This window comes from Magallana gigas, chromosome 3, assembly GCF_963853765.1.
Source record: "Magallana gigas chromosome 3, xbMagGiga1.1, whole genome shotgun sequence".
Classification (NCBI taxonomy): Eukaryota; Metazoa; Mollusca; class Bivalvia; order Ostreida; family Ostreidae; genus Magallana; species Magallana gigas.
Window position 1 is genome coordinate 50,757,509 of NC_088855.1, and position 9,800 is coordinate 50,767,308.

A 9,800-nucleotide genomic window follows, 5' to 3' on the forward strand; every position below is an offset into this window, starting at 1 on the left:
GGTATCAATAGTTATTCATTTCTGTCATTGGGGTATCCTTGGGGTTTCCTTGGGGTTTCCTTGGGGTTCCTTGGGGTTAAAAGACGTGCCGAGTTCATTTGTCAGCAAACAAAATGCAACTTCATAAATATAGAAAATTTAAAGTTTTAAATTAATAAACAGAATTATTTAATTCGCTTAATAGAAAATTAAGCGTCTTCTCACGATTTCGTCTGCTTGAGATCAACGAACAACATTTACGGCGAGACTGGCCATTCCAATTCCTGGAATGATTATAACGAACATATAGGCATATACGCTTTCTCTGCTGTTCAAATTGGGTAACGATCAGTTTAAGATTAACACACCTACATAGTTGGGGCAACGATTTAATCCAACCAATATTCCCCAAACTTTGTCTTTATAAAACAACCTCACAAAGATTAACAGTAAGTCTAATCTTTATTGTTTTCTCACAGAAATATAATTAATATTCAAATTTTCATTTTTTTCATAGTCGATCTATATACTTCCACATTCCTTCAATCTTCTTCCTCCTATATTCATCCCCTTTCCCAATCGCATGAATAACGAATCACAATAAATGCGTTTGGTCACTATCTTTAGTTCAGTTCCTGTTTAGTTCTCTAGTTCTGACCTCGTTGATAACTTCAAAAGCTCGTTTTCGCAGAATGCTGCTGTAAATTAAAAAAAATAATCATATAAAATGGAAAAAAAATTAAATTGATATATATAGAATTGCATTTACATTATAAAATAATAATGCAGAAAAAAATTCTCAATATATTATGATTTTAAAAAAATGTAATACATTATTGTGTCTTATTAAATATAGTTTTCAATCCAACAATAATTTTTTTTGTGGGAAGGGGGGTTATTCTACTGTGCACAGTTTTAATATGTGTATCAGAATTTTTTGGCAATATAACTGCCTTTTTACTGTGAATAAGTCAATTTGAATTTTTCGGGGAGTAGGCCAGGGGCGCGGGGTTCTGGATATCATATATCCCACCTTGTTTAGATCCGTGCAAGACCCACAGCTTCTGATCTTATATTATCACTATATCATGCCGATAATTTAATATACAAACATACGACAGAAATATTTATTAAATCTGCATTGAGAACAATTATATCATTTTGCCCTGACATATTCTGATCATCTGACGTCAATGATAAAAAATTGTGTCTTTAATTCCTACCCTAACGTTAAATATTTAATATAATAATTATATTAAATTCAGTTACCTTAGATGTTCCTTAACTTGAGCCGATAATCTGCATGGTTCTATTCATCTTCACAAATAATATAGGAGACAGCCATGTTACCGAGCAGATGGAAGTCTGTACAAGAAAATTGCCTTTAATTTGCTTCCAAATTTTTATTTAAAAGTTTTGAGAACATTATTGTATTATAGCGAGCGCAGTTCGCCGGCGCGCAGCGCCGGCTAGCGAAGCGAGCTCTAAGAACCAGTGTGCGCGGGAAAAAGAACGAGCTAAACCTACAGTTCATCAAACTAAATTTTTTGTCTACGTCCCATAATGCTCTCTAATGTTTTCACCCGTGGTGCTATGCCAAAAATGGCCGACTTTTAACTCGTAATTTACGGTGACTTAAAGTTTGAAGACACGTTTTGAGTACCGCATATGCTTTGGCGAGACTCAAAAGATTTGTTACATGCTTCCATACCTTCGAGAAACGTAAACAAAGACGAACAAAGTCATGGATGACGTCACAGTGCACTTGCGCTATTATATTTCCCGCGATAAATTTAGAGATGGATCAAACATCTTGTAATGAGTGTACAGGCTATTTCAGTATAGACTGCGATACCTGCCTCACTGACATATGATTTGTTTTTAAACTTTTTTTTAATATAGAGATTTTTTATATATTTACTAGCAAGAGCCATACTTTACTGTCGTATCGATCCATTTTAAAAGTAATTGTGCATGCATGTACAGTAGGCAGGTAAGTATATGAGTAGGGAGGAAATAAACAATAGGACATTTTGAACTAAATAAAAAGGAATAAAATGAAAAAATAAACAGGTAAAAAAATTATGTAGATATTGCATATAGTCAGACCATTAAATTTAAAAGTGGGAAATTACACACCTACAAACAGGTACCGGTCTCTCTCTCTATCTCTTTCTCTCTATCTCTTTCTCTCTCTCTCTCTCCCTCTCTCTCTGGGTAGGGGTTGCGCTGTATGTATCATAACCATTAAAATTAGTACCTTTGGCATACTTATTGTAGAGCAATACTTTCTCAAAAATTCTTTGACGTTCGTTGATACCTAAATAAAACTAGAAGTTGACAATGATGCAAGGTACAGTATGTGTAATTCTTGCTGCGCTCGCCATAACGGAAGCACCGTAAAACATATTAATCACCAATATATAATAAAAATCTGTAAAAGAACATCTGCATACTTACATTATTCCTGCAGGCAGCCATACTGGCGTGCGACCAGAGGTGCGTTCAACAGCGCGAGCGCTCGCCACCGTTCGCGAGCGCTCGCTTCTGAACGATCACGTTAGCGAGAGCCGATCGCGAGCACTCGCTAACACACTCTCAACGTTGTTCGCCCTTGAATCCAAGAAGGCGGCGAAATTTTGTGAAATGAAAATTGCACACAATTTTTTGGCCGAAATACGGATATGGTTAGTTATGATATGTATTTGTTTCCGGAAATCATCAACTAAGACGTTAACGGTTTTTGTTTTAGTTCTTTTGTTTACAGGATTTGCCTTGCGAAGAATTTTCAGTGTATTTTCCCAAGCAACTGTGTAGAGAAGTGACATTTTAACCACCTTTTGTCCCTGTTTATAGTTTTTTAACATACAGAGTATCAAATAAGTGGTTTGTCTGTCACATCTTATTATCGTCTGCTTCCAATTCAAGGAAGGATGGCGTCGGAAGTAAACTCCAAAAGTTCTAAGTAGGTCCATTGTTTACTATCTATCCAGCTGCCATCCTGCTGTAATATCTCTTAATTTACACTTAAGAAATGCTCAGTTATAAAAATGAAGTCTTTTTATAGATATTGCATATTACATATTTCCTCATTCCTTGCCATATATGTCAACTCGTGCCATACTACATTGTAAAATATTAACGTTACACCAGAGACATAAATAACTGTTATTTGGGTAACTAGAATTACCCATTTGGTGAAATACCCGTGATTTACCGAAATGCCCTTCAAAAACACCGAAATGCCTCATTTGAGCACAAATATTTAACATCATAGTTGAAATCTAAGTGTTTAAATGTATTTCCCAAATTTTCAGTTTGATAATGTAATTATTTTGACATTAATTGCGAATTTTAACATGTGTAGAATTTGGGTTAAGAACGATAACTCTTGCATGAATTGCTTTTCACTCGAATAGAGGTGTGAAATTTTATTCCTAAGAATTAAAAATAACAGTTTATTAGCTTTTATTTTTTAATATCATATAATAACCATCAAAAATCCATATAGAGTGGAAGCAACTATAAAAAGAGCAACTATTTTAATGGCGTAATTCCTATCAGAATTGCTCCTTTCTCTTGCAGACGTATATAACACAAGTTCAAGTATTATAATAAATATACATTTATTCCAAAAATTAACTTTATTTACAATAACTATCTATATAAAATACTAGACATACACTCACTTATGGTGTAATAATGGGCATTTTGGTGTTTTTGAAGGGTATTTCGGTGTTTTCACCGGGTATTTCGGTAAATCGCGGGTATTTCGGTAATTCTATGTACCGCTGTTATTTATGTCTCTGGTTACACATATAAACAAGTATAGTAAGGGTTACAGGGTATATGTTAAAGAATATTGTTATACTTTCATGTTAAATACTGAAATCTGATTGGTTAAGACGCAGTTAATAATATTTACTATTACCCTCAGCGTTAGCAACGCACTTGGCAATGGGTAATATTAAAAAATGTTACATGCGCGAAAATTATGCGCGTACGGTTCGCTGTAGAATTCACGTTATTCCTATATAAAAGCAGTAAAATTTTCTTAAAATTTTTAAAAAAGACATTCAGTATAACAAAATAAATAGTGCCTGTTTGGGAGGATAACAGTTGAAATTGACACCCCTCGAAAACCATTGTCAACCTCCGCTTCGCGTCGGTTGACAATGGTTTTCTCGGGGTGTCAATTTCAACTGTTACCCTCCCAAACAGGCACTATTTATATAATATTATGGTAACCTCTATCAAGCTGACAATCACTACAGTACTCCTAAGAATTACTATAACTATACATAATGTAGGTGTATATGTTTTTACTCAATATATTTATTCTCTTTCATTTCATTGCAGTAAATATAGTGCAGATTCATTCAACCTTTTTACTTCAGCAATTTATTTTGTGTTTATAGAATACATTAAATTCTTGTTCAGAATCTAAGCAGAATAGAATTCTTCCAAGTTGATGATCAGTGTTTTAAACACATGTTTACTAGGCCTACTTAAATTATAATCGTTACAAATGTATCATTTTAAAGTATGAATGATTATGAGTTTCTGAATGAATATTACTATAGTCTGTCCCAAGATATTTATGCAGCACATTTGGGCGATTTTTTATAAAAGTACACTTACCTGTGAAAGAAGTGCAATTGAAATAGTTGAAAGGGATATTTTCCAAGATAATTTCATTGACACATTATCATCTTTCACTCGGAAAAATTCACAGGAACGAAAACAGATTCCTTACGGAGATTTATAATGGGGAATGTTTACATCTTTTCTCCATTCGGAATACACTCGGAATACATCGCGCAATATTTCAACGTTATCATCCGGGCTTGCTGCAATACAAAATCTCCGTAGACATCACATTTTTTAGCATTGTATTGAAACCTGATAAGCTAACAGGGGCGTTTTGACTGAGAAATCTTGGAAATTTTTCATACTTTTGAATGAATATCGTTTGAATCCTGAGGTATTTATAAATATCAAGCAATTAAGCCAAATGTGAATCCAAAATATCTTGGGACAGAGTATACATATAATATACACTATAACATATACTGTTACCATATAGCCTTTGTCACATGAAATTGTATGTGAGATCATCAGTTCTGAGACTGTCTTTCAGATTTTCCAGTAAACAATCTACAATATTTCAAATATTGATGGATGAACTGGGACGTGAAACCGAATCCTCCAGAAGTTTGTCATCTGATTATTTGCAAAATGCAATTGAGTTTCTGCCACTACAGTACACCAGAATGTCAACAACAACTGATACTCTTGGCACAGGACGTGTGCAGAATTATGTGGAGGAAACCGTCCCAACGTACAGTGACCCTATGTTTAAGGCACATTTCAGAATGAGTCGTACTTCTTTTGAGGTATCCAAATATAATTGATTGTTGTTTCCTTTTGTTTGTAGGCATTGTCAAAACACTTAGGAGGGATGGATGGTCAACAAATTAACCATCAAATCTACCTAAATTTAAGATATGATATATGAATAATAAAATATCATTTAGAAGAAAAAAATAATCCATACCTTTTTTTTTTATTTGTGGATTTTCCTATATTTATATAGAGCTCTTCTTCAAAAGGGAATCAGTGATGCCTAACAGATAATTTACATTTTTTTACATGTGGTTTTATATAGAGAGATTAATAGTTGGGACATTCACCAATTTTTCTGAGATAATAACCCTGATTACATTACTCACTGAGGATTTGTGATTACTGAATATTTTTGCAATATTATTGCAATCACTGACCCTTAAGCTTGTATGAATGTTGAAGTGAAGAGATCAAACTGTTTGCACTGAATTTTAGTGTGCCTTTTTGATCAATGACTGACATTTGTATAAATTAATTTTTTAGGATGATCATGACATAAATATACCCGGTAAATATATTGATGCAACATACTACATGTGCATTGTAATTCTCTGTTTTAATTTCATTATTAGTGTAATAACTCTACATGATGTATGTTGCAAAGAATGGACTCAATCATCATTTTTTATTTTAATTTTGACAAAAATTGATCCACAAGATTATTTTCAGAAGAGAGAGAGAAGAATTTTTTTTTTAGGTTTGATTTGGGGTGATCAAATGACATGTATGTACAAGAGAAATATATAACTTGTAAAATCCAACTGAGGCCTGCTATGAAGATAAGTTATTAATTGTTCAGATTTGGTGGTGGTTTTTACTTTCTGACTTTATCATATTTATGTATACATGCAAGAACATGTTTTCTTTGCTAAGTAATAGCTTTTATCTTTACATGTACCGTAAACCTATACATGTTGCTAACAGTCTGATATGGGGACCTGTGGGTTCAAATCCCTCCACTGCTTACTTGTTCAACAGTAGTGTATTTCATATGGGAGGTCTCCATTGCCATCCTAACCATTACCTTTCAAGTCTTAATTTTGTTTCAAATAAACCACATTTGCTTACTCTTAAGGTGGTATGGGACCCGGGCCTGATGATATTCATGTGGATAAAAGTACATTATTTTCAAAATACTCTGATCGATTTAAAATTTTCAATATTTACAGATTTGTAGTGAACGCTCTAAACTATTGTGCTATGCTTTTAGTTAACAATATCGGGAATGAACACTTTTATAAAATTATATTTGATCTTATTGTTTATTTTGATTAGAGGTACGCCACAATATGCAGGTGTCCCATACCACCTTAAACTTTGTTTGATTTTGAAAACCTAAATGACATATAATCTAATCATAATTTTATGAAGTTCTAATATGTCAAATGTTTGATATACATGTAACTCTACACAGTTTATATATATATATATATATATATATATATATATATATATATATATATATATATATATATATATATATATATATATATATATATATACATATACATATATATATATATATATATTATTATTTTAGGAACTTTTAGTACTCATAGGGCCTTATATGCAAAAGATCAAGAACATATCCATGGAAAGACGCACTTTGGCCTGCATATGGTATGTCGGAAATACTGAAACTTTCAGGAGTGTTGCAGACAGATTTGGAGTGAGTAAAGGGACTCTCCACTATCATGTTGCAAAATTTAATGCAGTGTTTAGAGACCATCTTATCCTCCAACAACTCATTTCTTGGCCAAGAAACGAGCAACAATACAACAGCACAGCAGAGGGTTTTCTTGGAAGAGCAGGATTTCCATGCGTTGTGGGAGCTCTAGATGGAACATATGTTCCGATAAGTGGACCATCAAGCTACCGCGATTCATACATATGCAGGAAAGGATATCCAGCCATGCATCTTCAAGCAGTTTGTGACAGTGAATTGATGTTCTTGGATGTCTTCTCTGCCTATCCTGGATCTGTCCATGATGCTCGAGTCTTCAAAAATAGCCCCCTGTATGATGCTCTTCAGGAACTCCCTCCAAAATTTCATCTACTTGGAGACTCGGCATACCCATTGTCAGCATCTGTCTTGACACCATTTAGAGACAATGGCCATCTCTCTTTAGAGGAAAAAGGTTTCAACAATGCCCACAGCTCTACACGTGTAGATATAGAAAGATGTTTTGGGTTATTGAAAGGCAAATTTAGAAAACTGAAATTTTTAGATATGCATAAGGTTGAGGAAATTCCCAACTTAATTGTTGCATGTTGTGCATTACATAATTTCATCATTATGCACGAGAACATTGATGACACAGATGTAGAAGTTGAAATAGATCAGGTAGGTGACACCTTTGAGTACGATCTTGCTGAAACAGAAAGTGTGTCTGGTCAATGTAAACGACAGGAGATCATGCACTTACTAGCTTGAAAGACCAGTTTGAGTTTATTTATGTGTTATAATTGTATTTAATAGAAATTACTGTACAACCAGTGTTTGCACAATAACAAGAGCTAGATGCTCATACATTCAAGCTTCCATTTGTTTAACTGTAGTTACATACAGTTCTTTTATATTGTACATGTGCCTACCGGTAAAATTTCAATGAATGCATACACAGTACAGTGTATTACCGGTAGGTAAAAAATCTTTATTTATTGTATTTGACCCCCAACCATATTTGATCTTCATTATAATACCGTACTCAAAAAATAATTCCTTAAAAATAGTACGTATTTGTAATAAAGTTGATTCAGTTTTGTATATACTGGTGTTTATATTTGTGTTCCTCTTTAATTTTGTTATGAATGGGTTACCGTATGTGAGTGACGAGTGTCGGGTGAGTGTGCTATTTTTAGATCGAGTATTTAAAGTGACCGGTTTGGGTGTAGTGGTCAGTAGAGGGTCCGGTAACGACATCAGCCGGGTGCCACGTTTTGCAGCTCCTGTTTCAAGATATGGTGAATATCTCAAGTTAGCTTAATACTAAGGAGAAATGGGTAGCCATTGAAATTTTGGATTCTGTTAGGCGGGCACATGTTTTCCTAGCCGGTAAGGTTGTTTTGTTGTTATTTTGTACATTTCGCTGGTAATTTAGTTCTTAGTGTAATTGGTAGTATGTTTGTATGTTTATCGGGACTTTATTAGTCACAGTATGTTTTTTTCAGTGCGTAAGGGTGTTTGATACAATTACCTGAAATACAGACTGGTGTGCTAGACGGAAATTTTCCTATGGAAGGTCGTGGGGACAATTGACGAAGGTCGGGGACGCATTCTATGCTGAGTGGGGCGTGGCTTTCTATCCGGGCAGTGTCGTAGACTGGAAGCGAGAGACCTGCGAGTCCGGGGCTTTCGGTTAGGATAGCGACAAGAGGGACAGGAAATTTGACGAGGGCAGGAGCGTCTCGAGTGCATAGTGACCTTGAGTTCATTTTCAGAGAGGTTTTAAGTGTTAAAAAAGCGACTGTTATTACAGGCTAATTTTCATATACATGCTTTTGAGCTGAAATTTGAAGTAATTGTAAATTCACGGTATTTTGAATTATTGAACTTTAATATTTTTTTGAGTAAATTTTTCAACAAGAGTTTTATTGGTTGAAATAGCTTCTAAACAACATTTTGTAGTTTACTTCCATTTTATATCTGATACAGTGTGATTTAATCTTGAATTTAGTTGATAGTATCAGATATTTGTTCAGTTGTTTAATTGAATTATTATTCTTTTTTTTTGTTATGTTCGAATGAGAGTGGTGTGAAAGGGGGAGTGAGAATAATGATTTGTTTTGTTTATTAATTTTTTTTTCAAATTAAACTTGTTTATTTTCTTTACAAAATCTTATTGTTCATTCAGCTGACAAAATCCAAAAAGAACTCATTACAGTATTACATTTTATTATACTTTCATGTTAAATACTGAAATCTGATTGGTTAAGACGCAGTTGGTAATCCGTTCTATTACCCTCAGCGTTAGCAACACACTTGGCAACGTGTAACACTATATAAATAGTGCCTGTTTGGGAGGGTAACAGTTGAAATTGACACCCCGAGAAAACCATTGTCAACCGACGCAAAGCGGAGGTTGACAATGGTTTTTGAGGGGTGTCTATTTCAACTGTTATCCTCCCAAACAGGCACTATTTATTTTGTTATACTGAATGTCTTAATTTTAAAGAAAATTTTACTGCTTTTTTATAGGAATAACGTGAATTCTACAGCGAAACCGTACGCGCATAGTTTTCGCGCATGTAACAATTTTTAATGTTACCCGTTGCTAAGTGCATTGCTAACGCTGAGGGTAATAGAAAGTATTATGAACTGCGTCTTAACCAATCCGATTTCAGTATTTAACATGAAAGTATAACAAAACAAATTGTTACATGCGCGTACACTATGCACGTACGGTTCGCCATAT

The 9,800-nt window shown here is 34.0% G+C and overlaps 2 long non-coding RNA genes across 2 annotated transcripts; one reads left to right on the forward strand and one right to left on the reverse strand.

Moving 5' to 3' along the window:
• Positions 1-428: 428 nt before the first annotated feature.
• LOC117692536 (uncharacterized) lies at positions 429-2,848 on the reverse strand. Its single transcript, XR_004603870.2, has 3 exons — positions 2,440-2,848; positions 1,249-1,344; positions 429-677 (listed from the first exon to the last, which is right to left on the reverse strand). It is a non-coding gene; the product is annotated as an uncharacterized lncRNA (long non-coding RNA).
• A 4,097-nt stretch (positions 2,849-6,945) lies between these two features.
• LOC117692537 (uncharacterized) lies at positions 6,946-9,222 on the forward strand. Its single transcript, XR_004603871.2, has 2 exons — positions 6,946-8,440; positions 8,557-9,222. It is a non-coding gene; the product is annotated as an uncharacterized lncRNA (long non-coding RNA).
• Positions 9,223-9,800: the final 578 nt, after the last annotated feature.